Below are 22,530 nucleotides of genomic sequence, written 5' to 3'. Positions count from 1 at the left end.
CCAGAACTCTAAACATCTCACCTCTCTAAGAGGTTTGAATACCCCTTTTAAAGGCAGAAGGCAATTTCTCTGGAAATTGCTCCCTGCCTTCCACCTCTGGTCAATCAATTGAGCATTCCCCCTGTGAAGCCCCCAGAATCAAACCTTCCTGACCTCCCAAACACCTTCATGAGAATCTGTCACTCAACAGCCTGTGAGGTGGCACCATAGGGATTATGTCCCCTCCACCTTTTACAAGGGACAACGTGAGCCCCAGAGAGGATAAAGGGACATCTCCAGTCACTAAGAGCACTTGGGGTAGAACTCAGGCTTCCTGGCTCCCAGCCCAGGCTCCTTGCCTCACTTCAAGCATCTCTCAGATCGTGGAACCCAGTGGGAAGGTGGCACTAGGCTCTGGGTGCCAGGACAGGGCCAGCACACCCAGACGTGGATATACACACACACTGCATGTCAGTGCACACAGAACCACACACACCTGGGGCACGGGCAACCTGGGGTCGCTGTGCTTTCCCCACACCCCAGCAGACCAGACATCACTGGGATCCTCATGTCTCCCTCCCACATCAGGGGTGAGAGGAAGCCCCAGCTGGATGCTCACACTCCCTGCCTCTTGCCTGCCTGTCATCTGTGGAGGTGGGATGTGTGCCCTCTTGGGGTTAGGATGGGGGAACCACCCTGGCCTGCAGTGGGGAGCTTAATGGATTAGCTCGGGGAAGCCACCACCATCATCACGGACTTAGAGTGCCTGGTGTCATCATCTAGCCCAGCCAGGCCATCCTCATGGATGATGAGCCATCACCAGGGAGCTTCCTCACCTGCCACCACCCAGGCCATCTCCTCCAACAGCTCACCAGCCTCCAAAGCTGCACCGTCACCTGCACCCCTGCTCTTGTACTCTTGGAAGAGCTGTGTGTTCACCACCACCGCCCCCTCAATTTTCGAGGCACATCCTCTACCCCTGTGGCCTGCATCTGTGGACAGCCCACATGGCCTGTGTGTACCATTGGCCAGGAGCACGCAACTCAGACTCATGTACCTCCACGTGGATAAATACACAGTTCCATTTCACATACCCCCTACCCCACCTCTACCAGGGTCATGTTAAGGTGAGGGTGAGTCACTTGTCACCCTGTGGGACCTGCTGAGCTAGCATGATGGGGAGCCCCTAGCTGACAATTGTGGCCTCAAGGAACCAACACCCCATGTGGGGCCCGCCCTGACACCAACCTATAGTACCCCCCCAACACTCCACTGCCACCCTTTTTACCTCCTGCCCACACCCTGAGCCAGGACTCCTGCCAGGAAAACACCTCTAGGCCTTTGAAATGTGTGTATCTGCAGCTGAATTAGCTGTGTATCAAGGACTCCATCAAACTCCTGCTGTTAAATACAGATGTCCAAGGAGAAAAACCACAATGGCAGCAGGACCCATCCTCTCCCCTCTCCATCCAAATCCCAAGCCACCTCCACGGAAGCCCTTCCTGCTGATGATAATTCACACCTCTGATTCCTCTGAGCTCGAGTACACTGGAGCCAAGAGCCCCACTCTGGGCCCATTCAGGCTCTATCCCACATGTGTGCCTGTCCAGGAGTCTGTCCCTGAGACTGGGGGCTCCCTGAGGACAGAGGGAGGAGCAGGAGGTCAGAGCAGCCTCAGTCAGTATACTGTCCATGGGATGAAGGGAGCTGGTAAGGTCCACCGACCCTGGCTCCTCACACCCCATTATCAGCAAGTCAAGTCTTGCTGGGTCTGAAGAATTTCCTCAAGTTCCTCCTATCTGCCAAGCATATCTGTAAATATTGATCAACTTTGTACATGCATTAAGAAACATCACTCCAAGTCTTGCTGTCTTTCTTGTCTGAGCATATGTAGTGACTAAGAATGCGGGCTCTGAAATTAGACTCCTGGTTCAAATCTCAACTCTCCCACTTAATAGTTATTTAATCTCTCTGGGCCTCAGTTTCCTCATCTGTGAAAGGGAGGTAATAACACATACGAAGTGCTCGAGAGAGGTCCTGGTCTATAATAAGTGCTGAGACTTTGCTGCTACTGTTCTCCCTCCCTCCATGAATCCAATGCCTTGAAACCTGTCCCTAACATTCCAGTCTTCACACAACTGGTCAACACGATCTGAACACAAATCCAGCGGGATCTCTCTTGCACTCAAAATCTTTTTGTGGCTTCTCAAATGCCTCAGGATAGTGTCTGGCTCCCGAGCCCTGCTCACAAGGCCCCGCACATCTATCCCAGTGCTCCAGCCTCACCATCTCCCCTCTCATTCTTCCCTGAGCACCTGGTCTCCCTTGGACCCTTTCTGTCTGAACCCTCTGTCCCCCGTGTGCTGGTAAATGCTTAACACCTGGCTTTCTAGAAATAATGTGTATGTCTATATATGTACACAAATCTATTACAAATTTTATTGGTACAAAGTTGTAAAATAGTATGAGACTTACAAACACTATTAAAGTATGCAATGTTCTTTATTGAAAATTCTACAGCATCAATTGCTCGATAGAATGCTCTCTTTGATTTTTGCCAACCCTCTACCTGTAGCCAACCTTTGGTTGCAATTCATTTAGGATCTGACAAAATCAGATCATGAACAAAGGCTTGATTACAATTCAGTTCTGCAAAAAGTCATTCACATCATTGACTAAGGAGCACAGTTTCATCATAAGTGTTGGTTGATAATTTTCATTTACATTAAAGAGCAGGACAAAAGTAAAAGAATAAAGATGTATTGAAGCATCAGTCATTCACCAATGACATGTGATCTTTTTTGCTGAATTGGATGGTGGTTTTCAAATACTGGAAGAATATATCCCTAGGATTTTGTGCTATTCACAACATAATGGCTAAGGACATGACAAACTTTCATGTTTCATCTGCATTAATGTTTTTTCTATCACTTTCTTAAGTCTAGACAAGGGGGGGGGGTCAATAAACATTTTTGTTAAGGATCAAATAGTGAATATTTTAGGTTTTCTGGGTCATATAGTCCCTGTTCTACTACTCAGCTCTGCCATGACAGTGTGAAAACAGCCACGTATGCAAACAAATGCGCGAGGCTGTGTTCCAACACAACTTCGTTTGTGACTGCTGCAATTTGAATTTTCTCATGTCTCAAAATATTCTTGACCGTCAAACAATATAAAAACCATTATTAGCTCACAGGATGGATTTGACCTGCAAGCTGTAGTGTGTCAACCTCTGGTCCCTGTAATCAACAGAACCACAAATTGAGCTCTGCTGTATAGCGTCATTCAGTTTCAGTGATGCAAGGAATCACCTGTTGGTCCAGTGGTTAGGGCTCCTTGTTCTCATTGCCAGGGACCCAGTTTCAATCCCTGGTTGGGGAACTAAGATCCCACAGGCTACATGGTGTAGCCAAAAAATAAAAGTAAAATATTTTTTCAATGATACAAACACTGCCACCATGGCTGTTATCAAACTACTAATGTAGAGATGAGCAGCAGTACACCATTATGTAGCTCCTCCACTTTAAATATTCAACAGATATAAATAACCTCAAGAGCATAAAATGTGGACTTCCCTGGTGGTGCAGTGGTTAAGAATCCACCTACCAAAGCAGGAACAGAGATTCAATCCCTGGTCCTGGAAAATCCACATGCCACAGGGCAACTAAACTACTGAGCCTGTGTACCACAACTAGAGCCCATGTACCACAACTACTGAAGTCCCTGGAGCCCATGCTTGGCAACATGAGAAGCCACTGCAATGAAAAGCCTGAGCATTGCAACTGGAGAGAAGACCCCCTCCCCGCAGCTTGAGAGAAGCCCTTGCACGGCAGTGGAGACCTAGCGCAGGTAAAAAAAAACAAAAACGTAAGATGTAATAATAATTTGGAAGTAATGAGTTTGATTAGTTATTACCTTTGTTTTAAAAAAAATTTCTGTGATTACACATTTATACAATTTAATTTTTAATAATGGCTGTGTTTAACCAGGGGTTTGCCAAATTCCTGACAATGTAACAATTGGCTCTTGTGAGCCTGCTGAAGTGGCTCCAGAACCTTCACCTCCACCTCTGCTGTCCCCCAAACCACAGCCTCTCTGGCAAATGCCCGCTGACCCTTCCAGACTCAGGGTCCCTGATACCTTGGCCATAACTGCCCCCGGGCTGGATATGGTGCCTTCTCTGAGTTCCCACAGCCATCTGGGCTCTCCCATAGCCAGTAAAGGCTAAACTACCTCACTTACTTTCCTGCTGTTTTACCCTGAGGGGAAAATGAGGACAAGGACCAACAATCTCATTCACCTTCAGATTCCAAGGGCTTAGAAAATACCTGGCAAATAACAGGTGCTGGATAAATATTCATGGAATGGAGCAGTGAGGGGCTGAGGAGCCTTGGGGAAGAACCCTGCAGCAAAGAAACAAGATTAGGAAAGAGGATTGATGAGAAAGGCTTAAGCCCTGGGTTCAGAAAGTCTGGGAAGGCAGGATTAGAATGCTGTCTAGTTGTGGGGGCTTTGGGGTTGGGATATATCATCAGGCTACTTGTATTCTAAAGCATTCCTCTGCCCCAGTGGGTCCAGGCTCCCCATTCTCCATCTCAGCCCAAATTTCAGCTGAGTTTTCTCTCAGCTCCCCAAACCTTCAGAAGGAATTCAAAAGAGAGACTCCCTGATCTTTGGTGACCAAGTCAGCGGATGCTTTGTCTTTGGTAGGCAAGTACCAAGGAGATTGCCCCCATTTCCCAGAGGAACAGCCAAGGTCCAGGCCTCGCAGGCACCTGAACCAAGCCTGAGGTGTCCCAGGGCTTCCTCTTCAACTGTGAGTCCCCCAAGCCCTGGCTCTGAGCTGCAAGCTACCTTGTCTCCCAGGTCATCCTGTCTAGCTCCCTTGCCTTCTAACAAGACAGTACTCTCCCAGCAGGGCTGGGCGGGAGGAATTTTCCCCACCCTCCTGGGAAGCAGCCCAAGTAGACACATCTCATCCTTCCTGATCCACCATCACCTAATCCCTTTTGCTTTCATGACACCACCTATCCTTCCCAGAAAGGGACCTTGGCTCCCACCCTAGAAGTGACCTCACCAAGGGGCTGTTCTCCATCCCTAGCCCCTCCCCAATTCCAGGGCAGAGCCAGGACCTAGCCCAGCCCAGCTAGTGTCTCTGCAATTCCTGAAGGCTGTCACCAAGCAGGGTCAGCCGACCTGCTGGAGCCACCTCTCCCATCTTCGACCTTTGCCTGGGATCCACCCCTTCCCACCCCACTCTGTGACACCTGCACACACACCCCATCCTGGGGCCCAGGCTCCAGTGTCCACCTGTCCAGACTTGTCTTCTGTCCTGTTGGCCAACACACCCAACCTAACCAGTCCCCTGTGGTAGAATACTTCACTCAGGTCAGTGAGAGGAACAGGTCACCAAATGCCCCAGTTTTATAAGTGAGCAAAGTGAGGCCCCCCAGAGGGGCTTGAGAGTGTGGACCTTGAGAGCCAGCACAAGGCCTCAGGGTAGGCTGGCTAGTGGCAGGGACAAGACAAGATTCAGGGCCGGATCCTATGCATAGGAAGGGCTTCCCTGCCATGGACAGCCACTAGCCAGGAGACTCAGAGGGCTGCCCCCAAAGAAGCTGGGGGTGACAGAGGAGTCACAGGCCAGAGTCAACCCTGGCAGAGGACCACCTTGCCCTGTAGGGTTTTGAAAAGTTGGATACCTTTGACATCACTCCCAGTTCACTGTGGAGGGGAGGAAAATAAACCAGTTTACCCAGTAATCAGGATTCATACCAGTGGCATACTACTTGGGGGTGGGGTGGGAGCAGCCCTCCCTGGGGACAAACAATAGCGGGGTGCATGACCCATGGAAAACTGAAAAGCAATCAAACTGACTAAAAGTCAGTATGTTTCTTATTATGAGCAGCAGCAACAATTCTAAACAATGTCAGTAATAAAATACAGCTGATGCTGAAGTTGAAGCTCCAATACTTTGGCCACCTGATGCAAAGGGCCAACTCATTGGAAAAGACCCTGATGCTGGTAAAGATTAAAGGCAGGAGGAGAAGGCAGTGACAGAGGGTGAGGTGGTTGGATGGCATCACAGACTCAATGGACATGAGTTTGAGAAAACTTCAGGAGATAGTGAAGGACAGGGAAGCCTGATGTGCTGCAGTCCATGAGGTCGCACAGAGTTGGACTTGACTTAGCAACTAAACAACAGAAGGGATAGATCGCTCCCAATCCCCGCCTCCCCCTCCCTCCAGTACACCACTGTTTCTAACTACACATTCACTCCCAAATTCTTGCCTATCAAATTCACATTATTTCTTAAATCATAAGACAATTTCATCCCCTTTGGAGAATTTATGGATCCTTCAAGGGCATCTTTTTTTTCTGAATGTCAACTTCTAGGCATCTTAAAAAGTGTTAATCAGTTCCTGGGACTTTCCCAGTGGTCCAGTGGTTAAGAATTGGTCTTGCAATGCAGGGGACACGGGTTCGATCCCTGGTCAGGAAACTAAGATTCCACATACCACAGAGTGACTAAGCCAGAGGGCCGCAACCATTAAAACCCGAGTGCTCTGGAGCCAGCAGGCAAGCTGCTACCAAGCACCTGCGCCACAACTAGCAAGTCCATGGGCCGCTATGAAAGATCCCACATGAGTAATGAAGACCCGAAGCACTGCAACTAAGATCTGATGTGAAGTGAAAGTCACTCGCATGTGACTTAGTCATGTCCAACTCTTTGCAACCCCGTGGACTATACAGTCCATGGTATTCTCCAGGCCAAATACTGGAGTGAGTAACCGTTCCCTTCTCCAGGGGATCTTCCCAACCCAGGGGTAAAACCCAGGTCTCCCGCATTGCAGGCAGATTCTGTACCAGCTGAGCCACAAGGGAAGCCGGATGCAGCCAAGTAATTAATAAATTAAAAAAAAAAATCAGTTCCTTCAAGGGTACTTGATTCATTCATTATTCATTACTCATTCCTTAAACAGCCATGGAATGTCTACCAGTTGTTGGGTATTGGACCTGCCATGGAAAACAAGTCATGGCCCAGTGCTGGAGAACTTACAAGACTTGTAAGGAAGCTGATGGGCAAACAAGGAGTGGAAATGCAGATATCAGAGGTAATAAGTACGAAAAGGGGTACATAATCAAGCTGGGGGGAGGATGGCACCAGGAAAGCCTTCCTGGAGGAAGGGGCATTCACTTTAACAACTGAGACGTGAGAAGGAGTTAGTTAGCCAGGCAAAGGAGTGTGGACCAGAAAAAGCATTATTTCCCCTGGAGAAGAGACACTCATGCAAAGGACCAGAGGGAGGGAGCATGGGGAAATGCTAAGAGCAAAACTCTGTGCAGCTGGAGTAGCATGGGAGTATGATGGTGGTAGAGAGGTGAGTGTGAGCCGGACTGTGAACTGCTTTCTACTTGTTCCTGAGAGTGATGGGAGCCACTGAAAGGCCATAAACAGGAAAGTGGCATGCTTAGTGTAGTATATTAGAAAGTTGAGCATGACTAGAGCTCAGAAGGCATGAATTTGAGGTGGGAAGCAGAGAAACTGGTTAGGAGGCAGCTGCAGCAGTGAACTGAGCCACTGAGCAACCACACAGTAGTGAAGGCAGGGGATGGTGGTGGTTAGAACAAGGGAGTAGCATTAGGGACAGAAAAAGTGATCCGGCTTGTAAAAGATGGACTCTGAGGGTGTAGGAGCCTGACGGGTGGAATGACTTTCATGTTTCTGGTGGGGGTGGTGTGCCTCTCTGAGACGGGAACAAAAGAGGAGGCACAGGCTCAGTGTATCATCAAGTCTTATTTTCATGTTTCTGATAAGAGTTTCTCAAATTCACATTGCTTTTTTTCTTTTTTATTGGTGGGGGAGGGTTGTACTAGGTCTTTGCTATGCTCAGTCTTTAACTGTGGCAAGCTGGGGCTAATCTCTAGTTGCATTGTGTGGACTTCTTGTTGCAATGGCTTCTCTTGTTGTGGAGCACAGAATCTAGGGCATGAGGACTTCAGGAGTTGAGACATGTGGGCTTAGTTGCCCTGTAGCTTCACATGTCTTCTTAAAAGTGCCATCACACGTGTGAAGGTTTTTTGGTTTTGTTGATCAAGGCAACCCCCACCCCAAACACTCTTTTTGTGTAAGGAGGGATCACTCTGAAGAATTAAAGTGAAAATTAGTGAGGTAGCAGGGAAGAACAAATCTGACTTCATATGGGATCTGTTTATTTTACATTAAATAAAATGTAGTTTTTATTACATTTTACTTTATTTTATTTACATTTTATTACGTTTGTATTCTGAAAGAAACTAGCATCCAATCCCAGGCGAGGTGGTTCTTTGGGACACTAGTCCACCATCTTCTCTGTCTGCTGGCTTTCCAAATAAAGTTGCTACTTGTCTCCCGATTGATCGGCCTGTCCTCTGGCAAATAGTACAGTCTTGGAATCGGTAACAAATTTGTTAAAGTTGAACAGGAACCTTGCTGCTCTCGGCCAGCCAGCCTCAGTAGGGGAATTTTCAAGTAAGTCTCAACAGCTACTGCGATCACTTGCCCTGAGGGTTTTCCCTTCAGAATTCTCTGAAGCAGCTGTAACTGCCCTAGTGCTTGACTATTGGAACAAGGAAGGGCTCCAGACAGTAGGGTAAATTACTCTGCTGTTTACAGCTAGAAAATTTATTCCTCTCTGTTTGGGGCTTTTTCCTCAGAAATTAGCCAGCCTGTTTGTATTTGAGTGGAGTACTCTGTCGGAGAGAGGAAATAATTGCTTGACATTTACCATATTTGTGGACCAGTTCCTATTTTTCTTTCTGGGGCTTCCCAGGTGGTGCTAGTAGTAAAGAACCCACCTGCCAATGCAGGAGACATAAAAGACACGGGTTCAATCCCTGAGTCAGGAAGATCCCCTGATGGAGGGCACGGCAACCCACTCCAGTATTCTTGCCTGGAGAATTCGATGAAAGACAGGAGTCCAGCAGGCTATAGTCCATAGGGTTGCACAGAGTCAGACATGACTGAAGTGACTTAGCACGCACACCTTCTTTTGTTTCTTTAGATGCTAGCATTTGTGTGCACCATCTGTGTTTTGTCTTGCATTTCTATCTTTACAAGATGGGGAATGTTTCATCTATCCCTAAAGAAAGTCCTCTGGGGTGCATTGTGGATACGTGGTCTGATTTCAGCTATGAACCCAACCCATGACTAAGAGGAAGATGAATAATGCGTGGTCACAGTTCCTATTAGGAGCTCTGCATTTATGTAGGATTATCTTGGGACCTTGCATACCATGTACTGTCACCCTTGCTGTGTTAATTATGTTCTTTGCAGTCTCCCGTGTCATTGATCTGGATCCAACAGCGCTCTAAGGAGTCACATTGCATGGGGTTGGGTTGATAGGTAAAACCACAAGTGCAAACTTGAGAGTTTATTTAGGGTTTTCTTTTGTCCTTTGGGTTTTTAACTTCATTCTGTTTTGGTACTGTTTCTCCATTTATAGCCAAATCAGTTTAGTGATGTTGAAAACTTTCACGATATCAAATGGAGGAAAGGAACAGAAAAGAACAACAGCAAAAACAACCATCTGTGCTCTTGTCCAAAAGTGGGACATTCCCAGGGAGAAAAGAAAGGTTATATTTGGTTCCAAAAATCACCAAAACGCCCAGCCCAGAATTCAGCCTGGTTGGTTGATACCAAGGCAAAAAAGGCATTTTTTTAATGGTTAGAGAGGATCAATCATTTTACAATAAAACACGGAGGAATGGTGGCATTTGAATGGCTCTATACAATCCTGCAATTAGAACTATTCTGTGATTAAGAGAATTCCCTGGCTAGGGGCCCAGGTTTAAACCCTGGTCAGGGAACGAAGATCCCACAAACTATGCAAAATGATACCTCCCCGCCAAAAAAACATTCTATGATTAAAATTAAAAAAGGAATGAGATGAGAGTGAGAATTTGTTACTATCCTAGCCACTCCAGCCACTATGCCCAGATATCCACCCCTTCTACTGCCTCTGGGTTCCCATACTCAATTCCCAGCACTGGGGCTTGATAGATGACCGAACTCACATTGTTTATTTGTGGTTTGCTTACCTCTTTGACGATCCGATGTAGAGGCATAGACAGAAGCAAACTGGACTGTTTTAATCTCCTCAAATAGCTCACTTTGATAATTCCCTGGCTGTCTAGTGGTTAGGACTCTGTGCTTTCACTGCCAAGGGCTTGTGTTCAATCCCTGATTGGGAAACAAAGATCCTGCAAGATGCACGGTGTGGGAAAAAAAGAAGAAAAGTTTGTTTTGCCAGCACTATTTATTGACATCATTTTCCCTTTCCTGTTGATTTGTGTTATTTCCTTTATCAAATTTTAACTACCTCTGCTACTGCTAAGTCGCTTCAGTCATGTCCAACTCTGTGCAACTTCATAGATGGCAGCCCAACCAAGCTCCCCCATCCCTAGGATTCTCCAGGCAAGAACACTGGAGTGGGTTGCCATTTCCTTCTCCAATGCATGCAAGTGAAAAGTGAAAGTGAAGTCACTCAGTCGTGCCCGACTCTTGGCGACCCCATGGACTGCACCCCACCAGGCTCCTCTGCCCATGGGATTTTCCAGGCAAAAGTACTGGAGTAGGTTGCCATTGCCTTCTCCGTAACTACCTCTAGCCCCAGGTAACTACCTCTAGCCCCAGGTAACTACTAATCTGTTTTCTTTCTCTATAGTTTTGCCTTTTCCAAAATGTCTTATAAATGGAATTAAATAATGTATAGCCTTTCTCACTTGGCATAGTAATAGATTTATCCATGTCAATGTGCCTATTTATTGCTGAGTTAAATTTCATGGTATATTTATCCATTCCCTAATTGTTTCCCAGGTTTGGGGATAAAACCACAAGTTACAAATTTTGTGTGCACAGAAGTTTTCATTTCACTTGGGTAACAGTGAAGAGCAGGGTTGCTCGATCATGTGTTTCATCTATGTTTACACTAAAAAGAGCATTGCTGAAATATGTCAGGAGACTAATTTAACTTGGATAAGCCCTTGCCAGTTGCCCTGTTATGGATTAGAGTGGCTCCAAGAAGCAAACTTAAATTAATCCCTCTTGAAATATTGTATGGTAGGCCATTCTGGAATGTCTACTCAGGCAGGAGAGTCTGTGAATGTCTTTTAAAGGACTTAGCAGTAGCCAACTATGTTAAGACATTAGGGACTATACTAACTTCTGCCCGAGACTTTGTTTCCTATAGGTTTGCCTGCCCACCTAAGGTGGTGCTACAACCCTTCCAACCCAGGAATAGTCTCCTCAAAACCTGGAGAAAACAAGGACCTGAACATCCTGGGGAAGGGCATGGCAACCCACTCCAATATTCTTGCCTGGAGCATCCCTTGGACAGAGGAACTTAGTGGGCTACAGTCCATGAAGTCACAAAGAGTTGGACACTGCTGAAGTGCCTTAGCACAAACATCAGCTTGCTGCTAAGTGGACAGAATGATACGAGGCCCTGATGAACATTCACTCCTCTATTAAATTAGCTGGGATAAGACCAGGATTCACCACACCCAAGTAAAACTCACTCCTCTAGAAACTGGATGGAGCAAAGAAAAATAGACTTGATTTTGTGATCATAAATTGCTATTTTGGCCAAGCCTCTTACCAAATAAGTAATGATGACTTTTGCTCTTCTCTTTAGTTTCACTATACTGGTGACAGCCACTTTTTGAAAAGGACCAAAGAAGAAAATAGCCCCCCACTTTCTATAACATTTTGGCAGGATATAAAGCTAGCATAAGGCAGAACATCCTGGAGTTTATGTGGATATTCGAGTGCTTATCTAAGTGTTGGGAACCACAAAAAGAAAAGCCATGTATGCCCAACTAGAGACTCAGGAATACTTCCAGTCCCAAGCTGATCAGTTCCATTCCACAATCATCCCATCAGTGCCCCTGTTCAGCAGGAAATAGCCAGAGCAGTTGCCGCCCCTTTCCCACAAGAATGAGGAATGGACATTGACAGTGGGGAAATGTAATGCTGCTGCTGCTGCTAAGTCGCTTCAGTCGTGTCCAACTCCGTGCGACCCCACAGACGGCAGCCCACCAGGCTCCCCCATCCCTGGGATTCTCCAGGCAAGAATACTGGAGTGGGTTGCCATCTCCTTCTCCAATGCATGAAAGTGAAAAGTGAAAGTGAAGTCGCTCAGTCATGTCCAACTCTTTGCGACCCCATGGACTGCAGCCCACCAGGCTCCTCCATCCATGGGATTCTCCAGGCAAGAGTACTGGAGTGGGGGGAAATGTAATAGGGAAGAACAAATCCGACTCCATATTGATTGACTCCATTACATTGAGAGATGATGCAAAAGAAACTCATTAATTCACACTTTATTAATCATTCTTTCATTCAGGCCTGATGCTGAGAGATAGACAAGAAGAAGAGCCTGGCCTCAAGAATTTATAATCTAGTGAATCAAAAAGTAATGTAAGGAAAAATAAAGAAAAGTTAAGGAAAAGAAAAGTAATCTAGGGACTTCCCTGGTGGTCTAGTGGCTAAGACTCTGTACTCCCAATACAAGGGGCCTGAGTTCAATCCGTAGTCAGGGAACTAGATCCCGCATGCCACAGCTAAAGAGCCTGCATGCTTCAATGAAGACGGAAGATCCTACACACTGCGACTAAGACCTGGTACAACCAAATAAATAAATATTAAAAAATAATAAAAATCTAAGATTGTAAAATACATATTCACATAAAACATTTTTTTGCCTTTCTGTTGTTGTTTTCTTTTACAAACATAGAACTTTTATTATAAAAGTAATAATTTCCATCATAAAAATAAATTCTCACAATTCAGAAACAACAAAATACCTATTGATTCTTTAATTGTTCTAAGTAATCTGTTGACATAATTGAAAACAATTCTGTGCACGTCTATTTGTATAAAGCCTTTTTCACCTAATGCCATGATTATAGAATAATTATCAACTCTTCAGAACCATGATTTTAATAACAAAGAGGCAAACCATACTTTGTTTAATCTATTCTCTATCATTGGGTATTCAGTTTGTTTTCAGCTTTTTAAATTTTATATTTCATTTTTTTCATTGGTACATATATATTTGTATTTCAATGTTTCAATAGTAAAAATAACATTGCAGTGAAGATTTTTGGGCAAAGGCTTTGTCTACATCTTCAATTATCTTCCCAAAGATAAATTCCCAAAAATGAGATAACAGGGACAAATAATATGAAAAATATCCAAGTTTACTTTAACTCTTTGTATATTTACCTCTCAAAACCATCATTTTTGTTGTTGTTGTTGTTAATTTTGCTTTTATTTTGCTTTATTGGCCAGGTCACACAGCCTGCAGAATCTTAGTTCCCCGTGGTGGTTTAGTTGCTAAGTCGTGTCCAACTCTTTCAACCCCATGGACTGTAGCCGGTCAGGCTTCTCTGTCCATGGGATTTTCTAGGCAAGAGTACTGGAGTGGATTGCCATTTCCTTCTCCAGGGATCTTCCCAACTCAGGGATCAAATCCAGGCCTCCTGCACTGCAGGCAGATTGTTTACTGACTTGAGCTACCAGCAAAGCCCTTGCATTGTAACCACTGGACCACCAGGGAATTCCCTCAAAAACCACTAATTTCTGATGTGAGGAGAGGATCTAATTTTTGCTTTCCAGAGATCAGAAGTGATCTTCTTGTGGTACCCTCCTCCCATCAATCCCTTGCTTCTTCAATCTCCTTTGGAGAGCAGAAAGATGAAATCAAGAGGTGGCATTACAAGCTGCGGTTTTCTTTGCCCTAATTACAATAGTGTTATCCCTTGATCTGGGAGTAACTGACTTTCTCCGTGTCCTCACTTTCTGATGAGTAACAGGAAATGTGCTTCTCTGCTTGAACTTTGTCAGAAGCACTTGTGCCAAATCAGCTAAAAAGCTCTTGAAGTGCTCAAAAGTAAACAAAATTAAAAGGGACACCGAACATACAACAGGGAATGAACAAGTTCATGGATATGTACATACTTAGCACAGTGCCTATAGCTAAGTGCTTAATAAATAGTATTTATTCAGTCAACAGACATTCATTGCGTCCTTACCAGAAGCCAGTCATTGTACTGGACTTTGGGGACCTGGCAGTGACCAAGGCAAACACAGCTACCCCCTCCCAGGGCATCCTGTCTGGTGGGCAAGATATCTTATACACAAATGACTATACGAAGAAGTAGTTGATCACAAGTATTACATATCAAAGTACTGGGCTGCTATAGTGTATCATGGGGGTTAGGTAATAGTCTGAGGGATAGAACATCAAGGAATTTTAAAAAGGGAAATAGTCTAGTTAGTTTTTATTTATTTATTTTGGACACTCCATGTGGCTTGTGAGATCTTAGCTCCCCAACCAGGGATTCAACTCAGGCCCATGGCAGTGAAAGCATCAAGTCCTAACCCCTGGACTGCCAGGGAATTCCCAATAGTCAATTTAATACATGGAAATTTTACGCCTAGGCTGAGTGGAAGGAACTGCCAGGTGGCATAGGTACAGGCAGAGAAGACTCATGGTTTCCTGGCACGGCCTCTACCTAGTACTCTGGGAATAAGCGCCTGGCCCCAGGGTCCAGACACAAAGTGAAATGGAACTCCCATGGCTAGAGCAGGGAGCAAAGGTAAGGAGCTTGGCAATTCCAGATTCAGAAGCCCAGAGGAGACCAGAGGCCGGAAAGGCATGGGGCAAAGGCTCAGAATGGGTGTATGATGAGAAGGTCTACACCAGAGGGGAAAGCCCATTTTGAGACTTAGATGAGGGGCGGGAGACAGGAGGATGGTGATGTTCGTGATGGGGGCAGACAGAAATGGATAATGCTGGTGAACTAACAGGGGATGGGGAAAAGGGGTGACAGTCCCGAGGACTCAGAGGTGACAGGAACTGGGTCAAGTGACAGCATGGTTAAGAAAGCACAGTAGTAGTTGGGATGCAGGGATGTGAGGAGGGTGGCAAGTAAATGACAGGGTGGGAGATGAGTGATAACCATAAACGTGACCCAGGCATAACAGGAAGTGTGGGTGGTGATGTCTGTGCTGGTGGCAAACTACGATACCCACCCTGCCCCCTTCTCTGGACCTGTTTCAGCATCAGAACTCTTTCCTAGGTTGCAGGGCCCATGACTCAGTACCGACCCATCAGTCAGGCTCAGATAAGATCTCTGGGTGCAGCCACAGCTCCTGGGACTGGCTGGGTGCCCTTCTTGGCTATGCCCAGACTCATCAAGTAACCTCTGTGTCACTGCTGCCTCCTCCTTCCTGGGTACACATCCAGCCCCATATGAGACCCACCAAGAATCCCCAGCCTCCCTCTCCTTGGAGAATGCAACTTTTGCCACAACTGTCGTAGCCAAGGATTTGTTGCTTCCACCAGTTTCTTCCACAGCTGACTCTTCTAATACTTTGTCATAACCATTCCCTGGAAGGAGAGAGAAAAGAACATGGCCTGCAAGGGGAGGTCTGGATAATCCCATTCATTCATCCTGTAAATATTTCAATCAGTTCAGTTCAGTCGCTCAGTCGTGTCCGACTCTTTGCCACCCCATGAATCACAGCACACCAGGCCTCCCTGTCCATCACCAACTCCCGGAGTTCACTCAGACTCACGTCCATTGAGTCCGTGATGCCATCCAGCCATCTCATCCTCTGTCGCCCCCTTCTACTCCTGCCCCCAATCCCTCCCAGCATCAGAGTCTTTTCCAATGAGTCAACTCTTCACATGAGGTGGCCAGAGTACTGGAGTTTCAGCTTCAGCATCATTCCCTCCAAAGAAATCCCAGGGCTGATCTCCTTCAGAATGGACTGGTTGGATCTCCTTGCAGTCCAAGGGACTCTCAAGAGTCTTCGCCAACACCACAGTTCAAAAGTATCAATTCTTCGGTGCTCAGCTTTCTTCACAGTCCAACTCTCATATCCATACAGGATCACTGGAAAAACCATAGTCTTGACTAGACGGATCTTTGTTGGCAAAGTAACAAAGTAAATCCCAAAGAAAGGCAATGCCAAAGAATGCTCAAACTACCACACAATTGCACTCATCTCACACGCTAGTAAAGTAATGCCCAAAATTCTCCAAGCCAGGCTTCAGCAATACGTGAACCGTGAACTTCCAGATGTTCAAGCTGGTTTTAGAAAAGGCAGAGGAACCAGAGATCAAATTGCCAACATCCGCTGGATCATCGAAAAAGCAAGAGATTTCCAGAAAAACATCTATTTCTGCTTTATTGACTATGCCTAAGCTTTTGACTGTGTGGATCACAAGAAACCGTGGAAAATTCTGAAAGAGATGGGAATACCAGACCACCTGACCTGCCTCTTGAGAAACCTATATGCAGGTCAGGAAGCAACAGTTAGAACTGGACGTGGACCAACAGACTGATTCCAAATAGGAAAAGGAGTACATCAAGGCTGTATATTGTCACCCTGCAAATATTTAGGGAGCCCCTTGCAACAAATGAGGGGCTTGCTTTTACAACAAAACCTGTGTTTCCTGTCTCCCCGATGCTGAGTCTCGAGGACAGACAAGTAAATGACAATCACAATGGAGAGAAAGCTCTGTTCCCTTTTAATGGAGGAGCATGTGAGCTAAGTCACTTCAGTGGTGTCTGACTCTGTGACCCCAAAGATTAGCCCGACAGGCTCCTCTGTCCATGGGATTCTCCAGGCAAGAATACTGGAGTGGGTTGCCAGTCCCTCCTCTAGGGGATTTTCCCAAACCAGGGATCGAAGCTGCGTCTCTTATGTCTCCTGCGTTGACAGACTTGTTCTTTTACCACTAACTAGCGCCACCTGGGAACACCCTTAATGGAGGAGGGCAGACTACTTTTTAAAACCTGAGGAGGGTGAGTTCCAATTAAAGCAAAGTGCAGAATCTATGCTAGTGATTTTTTGCTCAGCTGAATACCAAAAATGTTTAGAGTATAGTGAGCAATCTAGAGGGAGAATGTGAGGAGGGAAGGTAAGAAGGGAAAGAAACCCATGATGTGGCCAGAGGCTAGGCTGCCAAGTAGGATAAAGGGCCAGTGAGAAATCACCACTGGGGAGGAGCCAACGTGGTTTCCAAGAACAAGAATGTCTGATACCAAACTTGAATGTGTTTGTGCAAAGTAAACTCCCTCCAGCTCCCCAAGCCTCCAGCAGTGTTTTACTAACATAAAGACTTGCTACAAACAGGGGATTTCTTTCTCTTTCTTTCTCCCCTTCCTTCCTCCCTCCCTTCCTCCCTCCCTTCTTTTTCCCTCCCTCACTTCCTTTTTGCCTTCCTTCCATCATCTAAGACTGTTAAGAACCTCAGAAGAGAATCACAGAATCCTAGAGCTAGAGAGGAAGTTAAGAACCAAATAATCTCATGCAACACCTTCTGTGGTCTTGAGGGGTAACTGAGGCAGGGTGGTGGTGGAACTTTCTTTGGGTCTCTGAGCAGCCTGATCCTCTTGACACCCAGGCCTCTCATCATGCTTCCCTTACTTTCCTGATCTGTTCACTGTGCATCTGAACTCCATCCAAGGCAGGGTCTGGCACCCACCTGGCTCCTCCTTGTCCCCTAACTTGGTGATGGATAGGCTTACAGAGACCACTAAGCAAGAGCCTTAGGAAGCTTCAGTTTCCCATATACACCATGGCCAGGCTCCTACCAGACCCCGGCTCCACCCACTTTCCAATCTCATCTGGCACTCTAAGCTCCAGTCACAACTGAATTCTTTCCAACTTTTCCAGGAAACTTGACCTCCTGCCTCCAGGGTTTTGCACAAGCTGTTACCTCTACCCAGAATACCCCATCTGGCTGATCCCTTCTCTCCTTCAGGTTTCAATAGAGAGGAATTGGGCTGTCTTTAAGGACAGATGACTCAGGCCTTAGAAGGGCCCTGCATTTGATTTAATACTGCTGCTGTCTTGAAATTCTAAACAATTCTTTAATAAGGGGCCCTGCATTTTCCTTTTAGAATAGGCCCCACAAATTATGTATCCCATCTTGTAGAAGTGTTTTGTTCTGGTGTATGTGCATATGCTAAGTCACTTCAGTCATGTCCAAGTCTTTGCAACCCTCTGCACTGTAGCCCACCAGGCTCCTCTGTCCATGGGATTCTCCTGGCAAGAATAGTGGAATGGGTTGCCATGCCTTTCTTCAGGGGATCTTTCTGAACCAGGGATTGAACTGGTGTCTCCTGCATTGGCAGGTAAGTTCTTTACCACTAGCGCCACCTGGGAAGCCCTTTGTTCTGGTAAAATGTCCCAATTCCCAATTTCATCTGGTCAGTTATATGTGTAGTCTCCTCCATTAATTAGTCTTTACATTCCATGAAGACAGGAACTATTTAGTAGTCCCTGGTTTCCCTTTTCCTAAGAGTCTTCGTTTCCATTTGGGAATCCATTTTGTTCAGATGGAGCCAACATCTCTCTTGAGGCCAGAGATGGAATATGTGAGTTAAACTGATCTAATCAGCTGAGTTATGCTTGTGACTCAGGGCTGGGTATGACAACAAGCAGGTCCAATCAGAGTGTGCCTCTGGATATTTGCTAGAACTGCCATGAAAAAGATGCTCCCTCTAGCCTGCTCCTGCCAGGTATTTTGGAACCATAGGAGAACCCAGGCTCAGGCTGAGGCTGACACCATGGAAAGAGGAGAGTAAAAACAGAGTGAATGTGAGCGCTGGATCAAGCCTCACTTGAAGTTTCCCTCTGATTTTTCAGAGCCAGTGAATCACCACAGTTGCTCAAACCAGATCGAATTAGATTTCCTCTTTTGTGCATCCAGAGACTTCCTATCTGATCTTGCATATGTATCTTATCATTATGGTAATCCTGGTACCTACCACAACCTGGCAAGAAAAAAAATCCTCAATAGATATTTGATGAAGTAATACGCAAACAAGTAAATAAATTAAATGTAAGCCCTCTGGCAGAAAAACCAGAGGTGCTACATTACACATGAGACCTTTCTAGGAGATTTTCTGCAGAGTTTCTGTATATCTCCTTGACCTTCTATGTCTTAAACGACCTCAGCAGGTCCCCCTGTTTCCTGGTTAGAGCCCAAATCCCCGGGACAGGCCAGAATTTACTCACTTCCTATTCATTCCCAGGTGGTTTATTGTTGGTTTCTCCGCGGTCAGGTATCCCTGGGCTTAGAATTTATCCCCTGAGGCTGGGACCTAGGTCTGTATTGGCACCATCTGACCCAGTAGCTTCATGCAAGTCACCTGTGTTTGTTTATTCATTTATTTTCTTACTTAAACAATAAATATTTATTTCTCACAGTTCTGAAAGCTGGGAAATACAAAACTTTTAAAAATATTTATTTACATCGGGTCTCTGTTGTGGCACATGCGATCTTCTTTGGGTCGGGCAGGATCTTCCCTTGAGGCGCACAGACTCTCTAGTTGTGGCATGCAGGCTCCCTAGTTGTGGCCCAGAGGCTCTGGAGCTCATAGACTCAGTAGTTGCTGCACGTGTGCTTAGCTACTCCGAGGCATGTGGGATCTTAACTCCCCAATCAGGGATTGAACCACATCCCCTACATGGCAAGGCAGATTCTTAACCGCTGGACCACCAGGGAAGTCCCCCGGAAAATACAAATGCTTTTAAAAAATTATTCTCCATAATGATTTATCATAGGATATTCAATATAGTTCCCTGTGTGATGCAGTAGGACTTTTTAAATCATCATATATATATAATAGATTGCATCTGCCAACCCCAAACTCCCACTCCATCCCTTCCTCTCCCCCATCCCCCTGGGAAACCGCAAGTGCAAATCTGTTCTCTGTGTCTGCAGCCACCTGCATCTGAGACTCAACCTCTGGCTCTGCAGGATGGCAGTGAGAATGTGGAGCCACTGAGTTCAGACGGTAAGATGGCCCTGACTCTCTGGTTGCCCAAGATTCTAAACTTCTGTGACACAGACAGGCAGCTCTACCAGCTGGAAATGGGGAGTTTTAGTCTGTCCTGCTGTTCTCTCTTTCAGCAAGTATTTGTCAGGAGTTACTGGGTGCCCTGCCCAGCCACTGAGACTCTCATTCACTTGCTCTAAAGCTCCTGCTTCCTAATCCCTTGCCCTGAAAGTCTGGGTTGTGACCTCAACACCTAAAGGCTCCCCCAAGCCCACACCCTGACCTCTGTGATGTCCACCTCTTTCCCCCTTATCTCTACACTCAGCACCACCCACATCAGACTCATTGCACACTGTGTAGCTTCCGGCAATCTGCAAGCAGGAGTGTATTCAAGCTGGGTAAATGTGCATTCAAGTGTGAGTGAGTGTGTTGATGTGTGCTTAAGCACGCATGGCTGAAAGTGTATGTGTGTGTGAGGTCATGGAGTGAAGGTGTGTGTCAGAGCTTGCATGTGGATGTGCTGGGTGCACAGGAGTGTATCTAGGCGTGTTTGAGCACCTGAGTGTGGATGAGTCACTGTCAAAGAGTATGAGAGTGCATGTACTATGAGTATAGGTGGATTGAATGTGAAGTGAATGTGCCTCAATGTGTTAGTCAGTGAGCGAGTGAGCATGTAAATGTGCTTGTGTGAATATGCACACACACACACCCCACCCTTCTGGAATTCCCTGCCAGTCCACTGCCTTTGTGGCATGCTGAGTTTTCACTACTGAGAGCGCAGGTTCAATCCTCGGTCAGGGAACTAAGAAAAATGAACATGTCCCTCCAGTCTGTCACCAACTATGATAGACACACCCTCTTGTGTATGTGGTCACACTCGCATATCTTAGGGCCCAAGGTAGCTCAAGCTATCAATCTTTAGTCCAATCAAGGGGAGACTTTGTCCACAGGCTGGAGTCAATTTCCCTTCTCCATCCTTGATGTGGAACTGCGGATCCCCCTGCTAAAGGCTACCTTTCCTGGGAAAGAGCTTCCTCAGATGGGAACCGCAGCCTGCCTCCCTGCTGAAACCAGTCCCACCCCACTTCTCCACCTTCATCCGCTTCTGTCCAGGCCCTGGCAGTGACCCTGAGCAGAGAGGCAAAGGATGAGGGTGGTAGGCAGGACATTCCTGGTACCTCCTTGGGTATGGGAGAGCATCTCCATGGAGATGAGTGGTGGACCATGTCCAGATGATTATCAGGATTCCCAGAGTCCTCCCTCCCCTTGCCCAGTCAGGCTTGCTTGACTCTGAGCGCAGTGAGGAAGACTGCCAAAATAAGCCTGTCACTCCCCGCAGGGGCATCCAGAAAAAAGTCAGGGGCTTCCCTGGTGACTCGGTGAAGAATCTGCTTGCAATGCGGGAGACCTGGGTTCAATCCCTGGGTTGGGAAGATCCCCTGGAGAAGGGAATGGCAACCCACTCCAGTATTCTTGCCTGAAAAAAATCCCATGGACAGAGAAGCCTGGTGGGCTACAATTCATGAGGTCGCAAAGAGTAGGATACGACTAGGCAACTAAGCACAGCACAGCACAGAGGTTAGTGGACCAAAAAGGCTTCCCAGAGCAAGGATCAGAGAAGCTGGTCGAGATGATTGCATCCGGTTTAAGCCTTCATCCCCAGAGACCTCTGGAGACAGAGATGAGTGACACACACCCCTTCTCTACATCACATTGTGTCTGACCTGAAGGTGTGACCAGGGGTCCAGGCAGGTATCAGGTTTGCCAGTTTTCAGTCCCTTCATAAGCTCACCTCACTGGCAAACTCAAGCTGATCCATAGACATCAGTGACCCTCAGGCCTCCTCTCCTTTGGCCACATGCAGAGTTGGCAGGGGGCACACAGACCCTTTTCTTCCTCCCAAAGCTGCTGGAACTCCCAATGTGTTGGTGAGAGCTGGAGAAGACCCCCCAGTGTCATGATAATTGTCCTGGGACCTGAAGCAGGAAGGCAGTGAGCCCTGAGGAAGGGCTTCCTGGTTAGCAAAGAGACCAGATTTGGAAATATGCAGACTAGGCTTTTTGCTTCTGTTTTCAACCTCCCTGGAATTAACTCTCTCCTTCTAAACCCCTAATGCATCACCACAACCATTCTCAACCTCTACTGGATCCCCAGAGTTCCACAAAATGTGGGGTGTCTACTTTGCCTTTTTTCAGGAGCCTGAGCTTTCTGGAGAAGAGTCAGGATGGCAAAGGGTCTCTGGTTTCATCTCCCCTGGCCCCAGTCTTCCTAGGGAAAGTTGGCTCCACTTGAATTGGAGGGACTGAGGCTAAACAACCAGGCTAACCAAGGCCCCATGGAAGCACCAAGCAGCCTAGAGCTGGAGGAGATAGACTTGGACAGTCAGGCATCTCTCTCCAAGTCTGGCTTCACACTTTCCCTTCCCACAGTGCACTGGAGCTCGCAAGGAAGGAGGCATGACAGTTGTTATTATTATTCAATCACCAAATCGTGTCCAACTTTTTGGGATCCCATGGACTGCAGCATGCCGGGCTTCCCTGAGCCTCACCATCTCCTGGTGTTTGCCCAAGTTCATGTCCTTTGAGTCGGTGAAGCCATCCAGCCATCTCATCCTCTGTCATCCCCTTTTCCTCCTGTCCTTAATCTTTCCCAGCAACAGGGCCTTTTCCAATGAGTCAGCTCTTCCCATCAGGTAGCCAAAGTATT

The sequence above is a fragment of the Ovis aries genome, chromosome 2 (assembly GCF_016772045.2).
Source record: "Ovis aries strain OAR_USU_Benz2616 breed Rambouillet chromosome 2, ARS-UI_Ramb_v3.0, whole genome shotgun sequence".
In the NCBI taxonomy this organism is placed as follows: domain Eukaryota; kingdom Metazoa; phylum Chordata; class Mammalia; order Artiodactyla; family Bovidae; genus Ovis; species Ovis aries.
The sequence above is the reverse complement of the archived record's forward strand: the minus strand, read 5'-3'. Positions refer to the sequence as shown.